At 40.3% G+C, this 18,786-nt stretch overlaps 1 long non-coding RNA gene across 1 annotated transcript; it reads right to left on the bottom strand.

Moving 5' to 3' along the window:
- Window positions 1-902: 902 nt before the first annotated feature.
- On the bottom strand, window positions 903-18,560 carry LOC110015332 (uncharacterized). Its single transcript, XR_002290517.3, has 4 exons — window positions 17,860-18,560; window positions 15,254-15,369; window positions 3,195-15,036; window positions 903-3,115 (listed from the first exon to the last, which is right to left on the bottom strand). It is a non-coding gene; the product is annotated as an uncharacterized LOC110015332 (long non-coding RNA).
- Between the last annotated feature and the right edge of the window lie 226 nt (window positions 18,561-18,786).

Here is an 18,786-nt window from a genome sequence, read left to right as displayed (position 1 = left end):
TTGTGGCATTTTTCTAATGCTTGAGGACACATACTAAGAAAATTAAGCTAAAATTTGCATTTCGAAGTATTTCTTTACTTGAAAAATGCAATTCGAAAAACAGCATGAAAGGCCACAAGCTCCCAATGAACTCCTAACGCTCTGCAGAAATTATGTTCTAGGAAATGACACATTTAAAAAAATTCTTTTCAAATTTAGGCTAAAAATCATTAATAAAAGATTGTTGGGAAGATTTTAAAAATAGATCAAAAGATGATCAGATTGGAATTTTAACTACCTAGGAGTATTTGACTTTCTGAATGTTTAACACAACTGCCACTCACTCAAAAGTGGTAACATTTTGTGTCAAACAAACAAATAAATAGACTTGAAACTGTTGCTCTGAAGATTTTGCAACGCTTTGTCAGGATGAACTACAACAAAAAAATCTCACCAAAAAAAAAAGAAGAAAAAATCCACACATAATGCTCACATGAAAATACTGGAAAAAAAAATCCACTGTCGAACAACACATTGGCGTCATTCCCCTTCAGTTAAAATTTGTGCAATAAGCCTTTTTTAAAAGTAAAAACTTACGTTGGAAATGGGACATGAATAGTCCATAATATAATCCACAAGTTGCTCAAACATGGTCCAATCAACGCTGAACTTTATAGGTTAAAAGTCTGTCAAGTCACAATCTGATGGGTCAATGGAAAGCCACAATGACACACGATTGTTGTGCTGCTGTTTAACAAGGTTAATCGTCAGAAGATCTGCTGCTGTCCAGAGATACACTGATTGTTTCCCCAGATTTTGTGGGAGACAGGGTGTGTGGAGGGGTGGGGGGGGGGGGGGGGGTGGACTGCTGTCACTAAGAATCTTATTGAAGTTCAGGTGTATAAGCTCAGTCAGTCCTTGAACTGTCATCAGAGAAAAAAAACCTGGACATTCACCTCTGGTGGTCAACTGACCTCATTTTTGCAAAGAAAAGCTGGACACAAGGAAAAGAAAAAAGTTTGGTGCTGTGAACTTATGCAGGATTACAACATTTGCTGCTTGCACCTCCATGACACCCAAAGCTCACTCAAAGCATCATGTGATGGAAGGGGGTCCCTGCCCATGCAACCATATATGACGAGTTGGGGTGAGAAAGTGTTGGTTTGCATGTTCTCCTCGCGCTTGTCTGGGTTTTCTCTTGGCGGTTTCCTTCCACACTCCAAAAACATGTCTCAGAGGTCAATTTGTTACTGTAACCCTTGTGCTATCCTAGGCACTTTAACATTGGGAGCTGGGTCATCTAGACCCACTAGACAGTGCTCTGAAGCTTTTTTCTTGACTTGTAAAAGAATTACAGCGTTAAGGATACTGGCAGAGGCTGTTTAGAGGTTTCTTTCGTGATGATTTGTGATCTTCACTGGTGTCCATGGATTACATGAAATCTTTCCACCTTTATCCACCTTTGTCATGGTAGGGAGAACACGTCAATGTAAGGGTGGGGTCATCTAAGGTAGCACAACCGTTAAATTGTCCCTCAGGTGTGAATGTGTGTGTGCTTGGTTGTCTATCTCTGCATGGCCCTTTGATGGACTGGGAGGGTGTGCATTGCCTTTGTCCGACAGTCACTGGGTATAGGCTCCAGCAACCCTATGGCACTGAACAAAAAGAAGTGGGTATAGAAAATGCATGGATGGTGCAACCTTTACTAAAAGTGGTGTAAATAATTACACCTATCTCATTATTCACTTTTGGTAAGACATTTTGACAACACAAAAACAATGAAATTAGACTTTTTGTCAACTTTAATTCTTCCACTTTCGGCTTCTCCCATCAGGGGTCGCCACAGCGAACAAGTCGCATGGTAAATTTGGCAATGTTTTACGCCGCAACCTTCTCTGACCGGGCTTGGAACCGGCAGAGGTAGAGAAGGGAACAGGGAGCAGCCTGGAGTCGAACCCGGGTTTCACGGACGGAAGGCGCCGCAAACCAGCACGAGCTAAACTGGCTCCCCCTTTTTGTCAATTTTAATACGAGCATTAAAAGCTGTGTGTGAAGCACTAAGTGGGCAAACGTGAAGGTATTTCCTAGTAACACTGTTGTTTCTGGATTTAAATTACTGTTTGTTCCAAAAGCACAGCGCAACTGACTCCACACATTTGAACGGCTAAATGTATGTGGGAAACAGAAATACACCCCTCTGTAGCAGGAGTTTGAGCTTGAGCGGCAGATCAATACGCAGCCACCAGATCGTCTTGGCCATCATTTGTGGCAGTTCATAAACCAAAGCTCTTGAAAGGGGTCATTTAGGATGAGAAACCATAAACCCAAAGACCTCAGAGCATGCCTTTACCTCCGTGTCCCCCACCCCTCTAAATTACACTCTGAGCAATCATCCTCTTTCCTCCCTGAGGCAGCGCTGGTACGCCAAAAACTCTAGACAGTTAGCGGTGAAGAGCCAAATCGTTTCGACAAAGAAGGAGAGTAATGAAACTGCATGGAAAGAAAACATTTCGTCCACATGAGTCATGTTTGTTATTTGTTCTCATGCAATCACAGATGCTCTTTTTCATGCAAAATTGTCAAGAAAACATGTCCAAGATTTCTGTGTGGTGTTACTCCCCAGCCAATAATCACTGAGAGAAAAGAATTTCAATAGTCTGATATGAATTCCTAACTTGTCTTACACTGTTTGGCAATGTTATTATCAAGCAGACAATCATCTTGCGTTCGTCATTCATCAGTGTGTGCAGATGTGCGTCAAGGGTTTCAGCTGATGGATCTTTGCACAAATTCGGTTTTAGGAAGTTCAAAAGTTTTGGTCAGTTGAGGATTTTGCAGTTTACTCTGTCATGGCTAGCAGAGCAAACAGACCCAGACAGTGGAACCCGGAAGAAAACACAGGTGAGTATGATGGTAAGTAAAGTATTTTAATTTTCGGTTCTTGGTTTTGTAGATGGTGGGCGGAGCTGTAACATCTGAGGGGAACCCACGACGATGATGGATAATTTCTGCGGCCCATGGCGTCACCGGTGGAAACAACCTTGAGATGGCAGAGGCTCGTGGCGAAACAGGAAGTGTTCTGAGGCTTGGATCTGGAACGAAGATGACTTGTGCGACCACTCCTGGTGATGGAATCCTGAGGACAGACGGAGAGCAAGACTTAGGCAAGAGCTATAAACAACTAGGTCTATGAACGAGGCGAACATACTATGCACCATAGAGGAGCAACGAACTGGTGATGAATACTGGTCCTGGATGTCCTTTTGAAGGCAGGCGGGTGATGAGGTGAGTGGACGCAGCTGTGTTGAGTCAGGAGCCAAGCAAAGAGGGAGGGGGAGGATATCTGACAGAGGCACCATGACATACACATGTATAATGTTGTTCATATGCAATCAAATTTGTGGCTTTCCACAACCATTCCACGTATGTCTAACAGACTTTTCACTCATGTACCATTGATGTATGACTGTCATATTACGTATACGGCACACGTATCAGATTACATATCACTTACGAATCACCAATGAATTGCATTTTAAACAGCACAATAATGATGCACGGTTCATGTTCTACGTTCAAGTCAATTTTTTTAGATAGCCCAATATTACAACAATAGTCGTCTCAATGGGCTTCATACCAATAATTGTATAATGAACAAAAAATCATAATGAACATGAAGTTATAGAGTTCAATAGGTAATGGTTAATCTAAACTAAACAGACTATGCTAAACTGGGCATCCTTCTCTGTAAGAAATTCTCCTGAAACAACAGATTCCAGAAAAAAAAGAAGAAACTTCAGGGATGGAAGGAGGGATCCTCTCCAAGGATGGACAGGCGATGTACAAGAACTTTTAAAGAAGAATTACCTTATTTTAATTCTACAACCACATGTTTGAATAGTCCAGCAGATTCATCCAGATGGAGTTGTGGGACGGCTTGGGGCCGCGAGGCACGGTCCACAACCAAGTGTGGGAGCTGGAGCAGAGACGAGATCCACAGGTATGGAAGATGTAGAAATCGGGCTTTGTACTGAAATTGGGAAATTATATTTTTGGGGACCTGGCCACAAAAGTGCCTCCCCCCACTCAAGTTCACAGAATATGCTATCACAGTATCCCCCAGATCTAAGAAAAGAGCCCGTGACCCAGTTGACTTAGAAGGGTCAGTCACGGATTTGGAGGATCCCCCTGAGGAAAACACTGGAGATACAACTAAAATGTAAAAGGAATAAAAAATGAAAGTTAAAAAAGATATACATAACCAGATAAGTAAATAAATAAGCCTTAATAGAGAGATATAAATCGGTAAACGAGAATAAAAATAATCAAATTAGTAAAAAAAGAGAACATAAAATACTTAAAATATCAAGTAAATCAATAAATTTCAACTAAAAGCTAGATTGAAAAGGCAGATCTTGAGCCTTCTTTTAAAAACATGAATGGTCTCTGCGGCCCTGAGGCTCTCCGGGAGGCGGTTTCATAGGCAAGGTCCAATAAAACCTGAATGAGACCTTACCGTATGTTTTAGTTCTGACTTTTGGACTAACCAAAAGGCCTGTCCCAGAGGACCTCAAAGGTCAGCGAGGGCTCATACTAAAGGTCATGTCAGATAAATATGAATACCCAAGACCACACAAAGATTAATAATCCAATAAAAGAACTTTAAAATCAGTCCTGAATTGCACGGGGAGCCAATGTAGCAATTTTAAAATGGGTGTAATGTGTTTTGTCCCGTGGTCAGCAAGTGTGCTGCTGAATTTTGCAGCAGTTGAAGGTTTGATATCCTTCTTATGGGAAGACCAGAAGAAGGCTATCAGAAGAAGACACAATTCTTTTGTTACACTTTGTAAACAGATCTGGAAGACTCTTCATGCTTATGCACAACAGTATCCTCTCTGCCGGTGTCACTGTCATTACCACAGGCGCCTGCCTGACTGAAAGCTCAAAACATGGACGGTGTTACATTGGTATTTCCCTTTGGGAGAACATCTCACCCCATCAGTCAGATGTCATCACACAAACCCAGGTGAAGTTGGTTTCAACAATGGTTATCCTGAGGGCCACCAACATCATAGGCTATTGTTCACAGGGGTTACCAGCTTAGCTGTGACACAGACTTAAAGGCTCATTTCATCTGGGTGACATAGTTCTTAAGGCATCTGCATTACATCTTCAGAATGAAAGACTGTGATCATGGATTAAGGATTTGGTGGGACCCTGTTTGAAAATGTCTCCAGCGGGCATTGTTCTTATTAATTTCTGATAAAATGGGAACTAAACTCAGTTGTTGACGGACTAATACATGTTAATTTGCTGAAGTCGACATAGAAGAACACAATCCACAATCCATGGCCCGCACCGAGTACATAGGTGTTCTTTATTGCAGAGCAAATCGAAACCATGATTCTATCGCCACCATGCTTTACAGTTGATATGAGATGCTTTTCATTGTGTTACAAATGTTTTCCTTGTTTGTCATGATCTGATCCAAGTCTGACACAGAAACAAGCTGTCGCCTGAAAACGTAAGCCTACATTTTGACATTCGGCTCGCTGAGACACAATGAGCTGAGGCCGTGCAGTAGGTAAATTATATCTTAGCTCCAGAGAATAACAGACTTTTCCATTTAGATAAACGGGAAGGGGTGGATCTCCAAAAACACTTGGTGTCTAATTATCTTCTCATTTTGTCATAGCTAGTGTAGCTTTACAGTGTGTGTACAAGGCAAGCAATCTGCCATCAACAGGAAGAAACTAAAAGGAAGGGTTTTATTATCTCTGTAGTCATTATGCTATCAGTTTGGACCCCATACCGATAAGCGTCACATGCTGAGATTGTTATTAAAAAGTCTAAAACAAAGCTGATCCTTTTTGATCTCTAAGACAGCAGATAATCAACCAGGGGCAGGGGTTTGCCCGAAGGGAACAAAGCCTCAAAGCAAAAATCTTTTCTTCTTTCTTTCTAATTTTTTTGTTTTCTGAAAACACTGAAATAATACTTGAGCATTTATGATAATGTTCTAATTTTTTGACAATTTCATCCTGTTAGGGGAAATATTTAATAATCTCACAGAGTGAACGCCGATCATGAAATAGTGGCCACCATGCTGCGAATAAATTGCTGTCCAATCCCGATGATCCCAGCAGGCATCACTGCTCTCACAGGATTTCTCCCACATTTTCGCCGTTAGACAGAACTGCATCAGAACAAGGAGCTCTTCATTTTTAGATTATTTTCACACCACTTCTTCTCATTTGCCCTTTTCTGCTTCATTTGCTTCCTGTGCCCCCTGTCTTTAGGTCGCCCGTTCTCCTGCTCCACACTCCACGGTCATGGATCAGTCGGCATTCGTCACTTGCCGAATTTATCATGATGTTGAACTTATGCAAAAAGTATGAAGTTAGTCATGTAAAAATAAATTCATATTTGTGCCCCCTTAAGTTTTAAAGTTAACATCCTTTTATATATGTTTATATCTAATTTTTGATTGATCTTAGGAAACCACACAACATTTGAGACCCTTAAAAGTGTTTATAAACCCAGACTCAACATGCTGTTTGGGATAATACAACATGACAACTCTCTAAATGCCTCCAGACAACCCCCCACCCTTCTTTTACAGAGCATTTCAGCCATTTTATTGGAGGTGAAAGATAGAGGCTGAGGTCACCGTGGCAACCACATGCTTGGATGGATGCAGGAGCTCATCTGGCTGCATACTTGCATCCGTTCAGGGAAGAACGCGCCCCAGATTTGGCTGACATTTGGCAGCCTTTGGGGTCTGCTGCCTGTGAGTTACTGAGCATTAGAAGCTTTTACATTGGGGGAAGGGTGACAGACTCTGTTCATTTAGACTCTGTTCATTTTTTACATTTGTCACATCAAACATTTTATGCCTGGGAATTAATTTATGTGATCTCCATTTCTGGGTTATATTCTCTATTGCAAAAGCTTATGTAATTCTCTGACTCTGCACTGCTGCAAAACAATGACAGCAAAGAAAAAGTGAGGCGGCGAAAGGGTTTAACGGGATTATACAGAAGTGTGAAAGTCACCAGAGGCCTCTGAATCATTGTCCTCACTGATGTCCACAGCCGAAAAACAATTGAATAAAAGAACACACTGCAGACATGCAGCAAAATAAAACGCAGTGGATCACAAACCAAAGTCAACAAAATGTTCGAGTTAGCTGCACCCAACAATAAAAGTCTTGAATTTTCAAAATTGTTTATTATATAACTTTTTTTTATTTCAACAAATTTAAGCTGTCTAACAAGTTTTGATGAAAGCTGTATTCAGTGTACCAGTGAAATGCGAGAGCAGGACTTGAAACCAAACCAAATTTTTCTGTTTCCGTGGCTCAAAAAACTCAACGGAATTTTCCACAAAAAAGCAGGCTGCAGATTTAGCGTTTTTACCACAAGTGCTCTGATTTATGGGATCAGATTCAGATTGGAGAGCAATCAGATTGAAACTGTCCTTCATTTTAATATATTCTTAATCCCCAAAAACACAAGAAGCAGCAGCTAAAACAGCAAAATTATCTGGAAACACAGATTACAGAAAGCATCTCAGTAAACAAAAGAAAACGCCAGGCCTGAAGCTGGGATGAAAATTATGAGATGATAATAAAAATTGTCACAAGAACGGGCAGACGGCTGGTTCCTATTGCAGCAGGGTTTATTAGTACGGCTAATAGTACTAATTTTTGTTTTCTAGAATTTAGTTTCTGCAGAGCGGCAGTAGTTTGTAGGCGCGACTGCTGGACCAGAGCCCCCTTCCTGTCCCCCATAACTAGGCTCTCTGTTTACGCATTCTCCCGCTAGCTAAAGGCCCCTCACATCCACAGCTGAACATCACCGAACATCGGAGCCATCCGAGGAAAACAAAGACGTCCATGGATCTGTTTGTGGATGCATCAGAAAGGAGCGGAGCAGGAAGCTTGTGGCTCACTCAGCGTGTTTACGTCACAAATACGATGTTTTTTAAACTATATTGTTTCATCTGCTCCTGATTCACTGCAATTTCAATAAAGAAATACTCAATATGCAAGTTTGAGTTTGATTTTCTTAATGTATGTTCTCCATCGTGAGTAAAAGAACATGTTAAAAACAAAGTTTTCATTAAAGTATGACTTCTTATAAATGTGTACGATCTGATTCTCTCTGTAGGATAAAACACGCTGAAACGACGACCTATGAAAACAAAGGTTATTTTAGAAATTTAGCAAAAGTTAAAAAACTGAAAACATAACAAATACTAAAGGCCATGTCCATAGGGCTAAATATTTTAAAAACCAAGCAGAAGTTTTAAGTTGACAGGAAGTCTCCAAATCTTTCCAGAAGTTGGTGTCACACCAGGAGGTCATTTTAGAAAAATATGCTTTGCCTTGTCCTGCAGGTCAAAAAAACAGAGTTTTGAACCGCAGCAGTTATTATAATAATGAGGTCAGAGGTCAGGTTCCTTGTTTGTATTTTTTTTTAAATCACCTAAAACAAAAAAGCACTTTTATTGGTTAGTTCATTTCAAAGAATAAATAGTTTGTCAAAGTTTTAAAAACAAAATGTATATTTAAAAAATCTCTTTTAACTATAAAGTAACGAGACGTTTCATGTGCTGAGACTTGTTCAGGGTGCACCCCGTCTTCACCCAGCATCTGGGATAGGCTCCAGCAACCCGTGACCTCCAAACAGATTAATCAGGTTTAGAAAATTGTGGCTGAAGAAAAAAAAGTTGTCCATTTTCTCCAGTTTGATTCAGTCTTTTTTTTAATTAAGCTTGAATTAAATTTTCTAAGGAAAAGCAGGGAAGCAGGAAGAACTTGTGCAGCAGACACAGTTAACTGGCACAGAGAAAGTGATACCCGGTCTGCAAAGAGAGATAACGAGGAGACAGAAACACGGCCCCAATCACACATGAAAGGGATTTATAGAGGCTGAGGGGAGTCTCCGTCTCCCCTGAGTGCCTCCACCCTCCGTCTCTCATCGGGCAACTCGCACTTTTCCCTCACTCTCACACAAACACGTGTCGCTCCTGGCTCCCTCATCACCTCTCTGATTTTCACAAAGACAAAACAAGTCCTTGGATCTTGTGACAGTGCTGCTGGCGTGCAATCTTTGTGTGTTTTCGTGCTGTCTTCATCTTTTTATGCCTCTCCTTCAGACTGACTATCACCCCACTCTTGTCACAAATCCTGATGTGCTTTCTCTTACATGTGTCCGTGCCCGTTTTCTCAGCCTTTTATCCCGCCGTGACGTGACTGTGACAGGTCCCGTTTTGTCTTTTAGCCACGAGGCAGTAACTGAGCATCGGCAGAAAAGATATTATTTTCTAAATCCCTCCAAGATAAAAACTTCTCTGTTTCTGTCAAACCCCCAGATTTGAGGTTCACCATGCAAACAGATTCATTATCTGTGTTTTCTTGTCTTTTTTTTCCTGGCTTGTTTCCTGCAGGTCTTCAACCGCTGTTATCAGACAGGAAGTTGTGGAGAGCTGCTTCCTGCCCCTTAAACCCAGCTCAACATAATGAAGCCAGAGTAAATAGAAAAAAAGTCAAGACTGTTCATGAAATATTTAATGAAAAAAACAACAAGGGTATCGAAGAGCATCAAATGCATGTTTAATGAGTCTAAAAAATTGCTTTTCTGTAGTATTTTAATGTGTTTTTCTGTTCATATAATTACCTAATTCATTCAACACTTCATCTGCACAACTTCTAATCTAGAATAAAAGATGATTTTCTGCTGTAAATACTGACTTTGAGCAAAGCTAATCAGGAATGTAAAGGTGTTTACAATTTTAAACACTAGCATTTTCAAACACTAGCATTTAGCACTTATGTGTGAAAGGTCATGCCCAAAGTTGAGTTTTGTTTTGTCTCTATGTATGTAGATGAAAGGAACTGCTGGTTCTATTAACCTGACCTTTGCAGGGTCAAAAGGATACAAAAAGTCAGAATATCTTAGACTGCTTTAGCACTTCCTGTGACAAACAGGTATGCATCAGGAGTCAGAGCTTGCACATCTTTTTTTCATAACTCATATTAACTGTATTCATTTAAATAATTAAAATTCCATTTTTATTTGTCTGTAGCCACATAGGTACCGAGTCCAAGTCCGGATAGTTGTGTGTGTGTGTGTGAATGTGCGAGTATTTAACTTGTTAAACGTTATTACTACTTTTCAGAAAATAAAATGCAATTATGACTGCATTTATAAGTCTCAGATGTCTTTAGGCTCCAAAGTATCTTAACTATTATCACTAAAAAAGATTCAGTTTCTGTGAAAAGAACAAAAAACTGTTATCTAATTGTGACATAATCATTTTCACTAGTTTGCGATAAAAACAGTATTGCAGAGGTTTTTATGCCTTGTATGGAGCATAACTTTACACTATATTACCAAAAGTATTGGCTCACCCATCCAAATGATCAGAATCAGGTGTCCTAACCACTTGGCGTGGCCACAGGTGAATACAATCAAACACTCATTGATGCAGACGGTTTTCACCAACATTTGTGAAAAAATGAACCGCTCACAGGAGCTCAGTGAATTCCAGCGTGGAACTGTTAACAAATCCAGTCATGAAATCTCCTTGCTCCTAAATATTTCACCTTCAACTGTCAGCACTGTCATCACAAAATGGAAGAGTTTGGGAACAACAGCCATTCAGCCACCAAGTGGTAGACCACGTAAACTGACGGAGAGGGGTCAGCGGATGCTGAAGCGCATAAAGCAAAGAGATTTTTACAGAGCTCCAAACGTCATGTGATCTTCAGATGAGCCCAGGTACAGAACACAGAGAGCTTCACGGAATGGGTTTTGGTGGCCGAGCAGCTGCATCCAGACCACACATTACCAAGTGCAACGCAAAGCGTTGGATGAAGTGGTGTAAAGCACTGGACTCTAGAGCAGTGGAGACGCTTTCTGTGGAGTGATGAATCACATTTTCCATCTCACAGTCTGGTAGACCAGTCTGGGTTTGGGGGTTGCCAGGAGAACGGTACATTTCGGACTGCATGGCGAGCGTGAGATTTGGTGGAGGAGGAATTATGGTGTGGGGTTGTTTTTTTTTTTTTTTGGAGAAAGATTAATTTGTCAAAAATAAAACTAACTTTTTATGAGTTTTTTATTATTTTCGAACAAATAAAAAAGTTTATGCCCAAAAAAAGTGAAATGAGTTGAATATGTTAAAAGTAAAGGTGAAATATCAATTAAAGAAGGATGTTATAATTTTATTAAAAAAATAAACACAGCTAGAACAGTTCAATTATAATTTTGACGATAAATTGCTAAGAGTAATTGATCAGGGTCTTGACTTTGACCTGAACTTTATTCTCCAGTACATTGTGTCACTAACAGCTGATGGGAGTTTGACGTAACTCTTTGCTCAATGACCTATGGAAATAGGAAGTAAAATTACATTTAGGGAAGAAAGGCAACAGAAGAACGGCTAACTAAAAACCAGGAAGGACGTTGTGTTTTCAGTCGTTACACAAATGTTGATTTACTGTCTGCAGGCAGAGGAGGTGAAGGACTCGGGGTTGACAAGAATCCCCTCAGATAAACACTGCTGGGGGCGCTTTTTTCTGAGTGAGAGTGTGTGTTTGCACTGCTGCAAATCCCACGATTGCTTTTCGGAGTGTGGCTGAGTCAGAGCCGCTCCCTCCGAATGTCAGATTGCCACAGTCACTGAGTCATGTGCGAGACTGAGTGTTCTGCAGAAATAAAATTGGAAGGAGCTGACAGCTCAGTTAAGATGAAAGAAGAAACTCCAAGGAATCCACACAAGGAGGTGAAGTAAGACTCAAAGCTTTGAAAATGATGCAACTCAGTAAAGCCAGGTGACAAATAACTGATTTTGGCTTATGGAAGAAGACGTTTTTTGTTACTTAAACCTCTGACCTCAAAAGGGCATCATGGAGCAGCTGGAAAAATAATGCATTTTTTGGGAGGTTAATGAGTGAGAATGAATACAAATTGGAGGAGAGCTGTGACGTCAAACCCCAACATAAACAGAAACTGGATCAGGCCTCCTGACAGACAGCAGTGATGCTGAAACATGATAGAGGAAGGCGAGAACAAGGCCTCAGTGAGGAGGGAATGAGAAACCAACAGGCTGTAATAACACGCTGCCAATGTCACAGTGTGTTGACATCTCGTCTGAGCTGGAAAAGACATTAGCACACTGTGACACTAGTGGCTCTTACCTGGAGGAGACTGCTAAAGATCAAGTTGGTCTTAAATCCAAATAAAATGTAAAACAATTTGATATTTCTCTCTTTTTCTTGGTAACAAAACAAGAGGACTTTATGATCTGGCTCTGTTTGTAAAAGAGTGGTTCAGCAAGCATAACACGTGTATTTTGTCAAATCTGACAGTTTTTGCTTCATTTCTTTGCAGTCGACACTTAACTCTACCTGTCAATCCCATCATTTCATTCCACTTCTCTGTCCAAGTTGGTTAACAAATCTTTGTGTCATGATTGATCGGCTGTCCTCTTCTAACAGCTTCAACTCTGCCTCCAGTTTGTGCAGGTTTGCATTATTTACCACACGGAAAAAGCAGGTCTTATGTAATGCTGTATAGTTTTCTCCTGCTTTGACTTCTGGTGTGTGCTGAGAGCTGCTCCGTCAGGATCTGCTGTCAAAAACGTTCCAGATGCTCCAGAAAACAGCGGCATGTCTGGTCTTCAGTTAGCCCTGAAACATCTCATCTTGATCTCTCATGAGTCCTCAATAGTTATCTGCCTGTTAGAATCAAATTTAGAGTCATATATGTGTTTTCTGTGATTGAAAACTCGTCTTAAAAATTGAGAAAAAGGAGCCAGATAACAAGCTTGTTATTTTTCTGGCCACTAATGACCTTACCCTCCTCTTGTAACCCATCCACACCCAGGCTGAGATAGAAGCACCTTTCTGAAGGCTACTACGCAGTCAACCTTGAACTGTATGTGATCTGTCTAAGCTTGTTTTGGAACCGATTTTAACTTTGGGTTAATTTAGCTGTGGGAATTAATAAAGTTCTATTCTATTCTATTCTATTATAAGAAGTTATTACACTTGTACATAAGTACAATGCTTCAAAAAAGCTTAAAGTAGCAGAAAAAGATAACAAAGGAACAATATTGTAAGACATTTGTCCTCAAGTGAACTTGTCTTGTTTTAAAAACAAGAGATTTTTCTTTCATTGATCCATTTGTATTCATACTTTAATTAATAAAGTAGAAAACAAATACAAATAACTTTTGACTGTTTGGTTATTTGGATTGTTAGCTACATCAATAGTTCAGCATAAAAAAGACTAAGGAAGTGAAATGCAAACTGAAATCTGTTCAAAGTGTGATGAAGGTTATACATGTGTGCTGAACCATGAGACATCAACAGAAAAGTTCATGAAGGCATAAGATCCTATCAGTTACACACATATTGTCTGAGACACAAGCAACTTTCCACTTTAATCCAGACGTTGAGACAAAATGTGCAAAGAGAAGTAAATAAGTCACTCACACTGTCCCCTGTGAAATTCCACCCCAGCCCAGTCCTGTTTCAGTTTCCTCTCAGGTGAGTTAATGGCTGTTAGAACAACACATCTAGTAAAATACTTCATAAACTTGAATACATTTTCTCTGAGTGTTTTTTTTCTAGTATTACTACTTTTACTTTCAAACGTTACAAAAACTCACAAAAAGAACAACAAAAACTTGTATTGACTTAGATGAATGTAGCACCAGATCAGATTTCTGGGTCTAGACTGCAATAATTTGTAACTTAACTTTTAGGTGAAGAAGGTCCCTCCTGATTCAGCCTAAATACTTCTGATGTTTGTCCACACCGCTGCTTTAACGGCAGAATATTGTCATCTTTATGAGTATGTTCACACTGAATAACAAAACTGCAAAAGTTCAATAAAAGATTGTAACTGATGAGCCCTTGCAGAACAACAGCACCAAAAATAACAGGCTGCAAGGCGTGTGCAGGTTTCTGTGCACATGTACTGAATACTGCATAGTCCTGAAAGATAAGGTTGCATGATCATGGCCAATTTAAACACTTTGGTCCAATCGGAATTCCTTCCCCTACCCGTCTGGCTCCTCCCTATTGTTTCAATTGTAGGGGCATTTGAAACTGTAGTGGGGTCCAAAATAGTTTTTTAAGGAGGAGCCTTAAAGTGGAGTGGAGAAGAAACACAGTTCTTCACGTGGGTGTGCGCTGCAGCACAGAAGCTCACATTTAAATGTAAATAATGACTTTTTTGTTTTTGCACGACTTTTCAAAGTTATTAAACTGATGTTGTTGTGTATTTTCCGAGCGTTGGCAGATTCGCACTACTGTAGATGACCGGTCGAATATTGATGACATCATCGAGTGGTAACTTTCAAATCTGAAGGCACAATTTTTTAATATCTCTCCACTTAGGGCTGAATGTTGGGGTAGGGAGAAGCCGTTAGGGGTAGGGAAGCAACTCAGATTCCAGCCTTACTCAGTACTGCAACAAGCCATCTGCAGTCAGGATTTCTTTGGAGGAGAGTACCGGTAAATAATAATAATAATGGATTGGATTTATCTGTGCTTTTCAAGACACCCAAAGCGCTTACATTATGGCCATTATTCATTCACTCCTCATTCATACTTGGTGATGGTAAGCTATGGTTGTAGCCACAGCTGCCCTGGGGCAGACTGACAGAGGCGTGGCTGCCAGTTCGCGCCTACGGCCCCTCTGACCATCACCGGGATCATTCATGCACTTTCACACACCAGTGGAGCCACACTGGAGGCAAGGAGGGTGAAGTGTCTTGCCCAAGGACACAACAACAATATGAATATGAGTTGGGAGTAGCTTAACCGACAGGTGAACAGACCTGGTGAAACCAAAAAGCACAATCACAAACAAAATCACAACAAAATATGTTAAATTAAAGCAACAGTGAGCCTCCATCAGCAATCTACCCATTTACCAAACTTGCTTAATATCTTCTGGAGTCACCGAGTTGCTGGAGGCGAAGTACATCCAGGACAGGTTACCGATCTGTTTCAGGGTTGAACAATCACATGAACACCTAGGGACAAATTAGAGGCACCAATGAACCCATGTAGCGTGTTTTTGGACTGTGGGAGGAAGCCGGCGTGTCCAGAGAGAACCCATGCATGCACGGGGAGAACATGCAAAGCCCATGCAGAAAGAGAGTGCCAACCACTACACCACCAATGAGCAGTATGTGCTACAGAACATTAACCATCCTTCTTGTTTTCAGTGTCAGAGTTTGTTATCAATACCTGATGAAAACAACAGCTTTTCTCCATGCAAGTGGAGCTGGCTCTGGATAAAAGAGCATGGATTAGATGGGCGCAGGTCGGATACGTGTAAGAGGATTGGTCATGCGTCCAATGGTCTGTGGGGGAAACAGACAGATGAACAATCAGCCAGCTGTAAGCTACAGCTCAACAACTGTTTACCATAATCTGTTGTCATCTTTTTCTCCTCAATCAACAATCTTTATGCAATCAATGTGGGTTATTGGTCTTTCTAAATAAACTTTAACCTTTTCCCATAAAACTTTCCAGAGTATTTAGAAATTCCCTCATTTCTTTATTCACTGGCCTCATTTTCTCCCTCATCTAACCCCCTTTTCCTTCCTCTAACCCCCTTATAGCCTGTAGCCAGCAGACAACAAAGAGGTTTAGTCTGGTCTCCCTTTGAACGCAGAAAAACAGCATATTTTTTAATGAATATTGAGCATATAAAAAGTTATATTATGTCTTAGAAGCTTTTTTAAAAACTTCAACAAAAAAAGACGTTTTATGAGACATCAAAATCATTTAAACTTGATAAAAATAATAATAGGAATGATATAAACACACATCCTTAGAATATGTCCTTTGTAGAGTCAGCCTCTCATCAGATATCCTCTTTCTGGGACAGCCTCTGTAAACTATACTGAAGCAACCCTTTTAAAAGGTTTTCAAGAAAAATCAACGTCTCTAATGTTTAACTAAAAGCCACAAAGTCCGGTTCAGAAAAGCTCCAAACAGACAAATGAATCCAACAAGGACAGAAGCAGCCATGCAGTCTGACACCAAAGACGCAGAAACATTCAGAAGGCAAGAGGCGGCACACACTTCAACACAATAAGCTGTCACAGCTATAAACAAACTGATCGTTCACTTAAATGCTGTAGAAGAAGAAAAAATCAGAAAATAGTTTGGGTCTCTGTGGATACATTCATAACGTTTGCAGGAGGAGGTTTGCTAATAAGTGAAAACAATTTTAGGCCATAAAAAAAGAGTCTTTAAAGACCCACTCCAATGAAAATGGTGTTTTTACCATGTTCTTGTGACACATGTCGAAAATGTTAAGCTTAAAGTTGCACTTCTGAGTATTTTTCATGCAAATTATTGTGAGTCAGGAGCAAATAAAATGCAGTTTGAAAAGCTTGTGGCTGTGGTTAACAAGCCTCAAGCTACCTGCTCTGCCTGATACATCCACTTGACATCAAATAGATCTATGTCCGTCTTTGTTTTTCACCTCTGAGCCGGCATCTGAATCTAAACTCTGTGGCTGGATAGCTCCAATAGTACTCACCCCAGGTAACGTTAGGTTGACTGTAAGCCAGCTGGAGAGAGTGTAAACACAGGGATGATGGGAATTTAGGGTAGGCTTACTCCCCACCAATAGTCATGCCCATAAATCATAGGCGAATTTCTAATGAACTACTGCTGCTCTGAAGAAACTATGTCCTACAAAAGAATACAGGTTTCCTGATTTTGGCTAAAAAGTACATAATCATAAGTAAGAGATTACTGGGAACACTTTAAAGATAGATTAGAATTGATTTATTGATTTACTTATTTCAAATAAATCAATATATAAATGGAGTGTGACTTTAACAGGAAGTATGTTTAAACAGAAGCTGATTTGCAGTCTACAGCAATTATGCAGCTGTAACATTTACATTCCATCATCCACCCCATAAGAACATAAACACTCACTCGAGCACAGGTGCTATCTCACCTTTGCAGAAAAAGTTTGCGTGACTGAATGAAATGTTTGACATGTGTTAGTCTCAATGTATAAGGATGCGTGTGTGAATGTTAGTGGTAGTATGTCCATGTAGACTTGTTTGTGTGTGAACACCTTTGGAGCCAACAGGTGTGTTTGTAACGTTTGAGTGTGTGTGTGTGTGTGGACAGGCCCCGCCCATTTTAGACTTTTCATGCATCTTAACCTGTCAGTTGTGATTATAAAGCTCCAGCAACTTGTTGCTTTCTGACGCTTCATGATCTTACCCTCGCAATTATAATCACCCCTCTACCCCCCCCCCCCCCCCTGCTTTTATCTGTCATCCATCTCTCTTCTTTCCTCCTTTTATTTTCTGTCCGGGCGGTCCAACAAAAAATATTTACCAATATAATTAACATGAATAAAGTTTAGCTGAAATCACAAAAGGGGTTTATTTAAATATACATCTGGTGTATCATAAGATTCATAACCCCTGTTGTAAAAGTAAAAAATGTCCAACACAAAAGGCTTTCAGCTCTCATCTGTTTGCTTAGCTGTTGGCAGGACAAGTTAAAAAAAGAAAAACAAAAAAAACAACAACAAAGTTGCGCTTTATCCCTTACATATTTGACCCCATCACTTGCTGCTTCTACGAAAACTGCTGCCTCCATTATCCGTCTGAACACTGTCTGTACATTCATGCACGTAGGGACACATCATCTAAGACTGCCAGGGTTACAGCGAAACTGCTGGCAGAGCCCGTGTTTACATATTTCATGAGTCTAGTGAGCAGCTCAGCGTCATAATGGAGAAACACAGCAAAATGTGAGTCCCTCAGGTTGGACATTTTACTGGTCACACAGTAATGGAGGATGTCACTGACCTGTAGCCTTCTAATGGACAGCAGAGAACTTCTGGGATCCTATTTTGCTCACGTTGAAGCTTTAAATCTGATCTTTGCACTTATATAGGACAGAAAAGAAAAGAGACTTTCAAAATAGCAAAAAGCTCTTCTGGCAAAAAACGTAGTTCTGGAGAAACAAAGCAGGCAGCAAAAAGCCACAGCATGTTAAACAAAACAACAGATTCAATACGGTGACGCCATGGAGACAAAATGCTCCCATTTCAGCTCTTTTAATCGTTCTAAAATTACAGATAATTTGGATAATTCCCCTCCTCCACAGATTCATTTCCTTGTGACCTTTTTGTTTTTTGAAGCATTCACAATTGGAGCTCATCTCCCAAATACATCAAACCAGAGGCGTTCACTCGTGCCCAAGCTAACACACCTTAATAATGCACTATTTCAGCCCCCTTGTGCACACAAAATCTCAATTCCAGTCTTGCAAAATTCCTTGGCTCGTTTCTCATTTCGGCGACCTAGTTTACAGCTCTCGTCTGTAAGCCACAGAGAGTTGGTGCCTTTTGAAGATGCATTGAGCAGCTCAGCACGACAAGCCCATTATAGAGCTGCAGGAGGAGAAATCACTCAATTACCGAGTGGCAAATCTCAAGAGAAAAAGCAACGTGCACTTTTCACTTAGGCAGGTTGGCTTTTATGGGTTTTACTATAAAAATTCTCAACTGCCGGGCTGAAGTCATTTGTTTTGTGTTTGTCTGAGAGCATGAGGGCTTTGTCCCAAAATGCGTGTTTTTTTCTATCACAGGCAGACTTCAGCTAAGATGTACGGGTCTACGACACTGTTTGATGTCCTGTAATTTAATTTTACATCCTTCATGTCTATTTCTCAACTCCTTCTTTTGTTCTTCAAAATACAAAATATGACTCTTGAGAGGACTAAAATATAGC

The sequence above is a fragment of the Oryzias latipes genome, chromosome 7 (genome assembly GCF_053564925.1).
Source record: "Oryzias latipes strain Hd-rR chromosome 7, Olatipes_Hd-rR_3.1".
Lineage (NCBI taxonomy): Eukaryota > Metazoa > Chordata > Actinopteri > Beloniformes > Adrianichthyidae > Oryzias > Oryzias latipes.
This window is presented reverse-complemented; position numbering and strand designations above follow the sequence as displayed.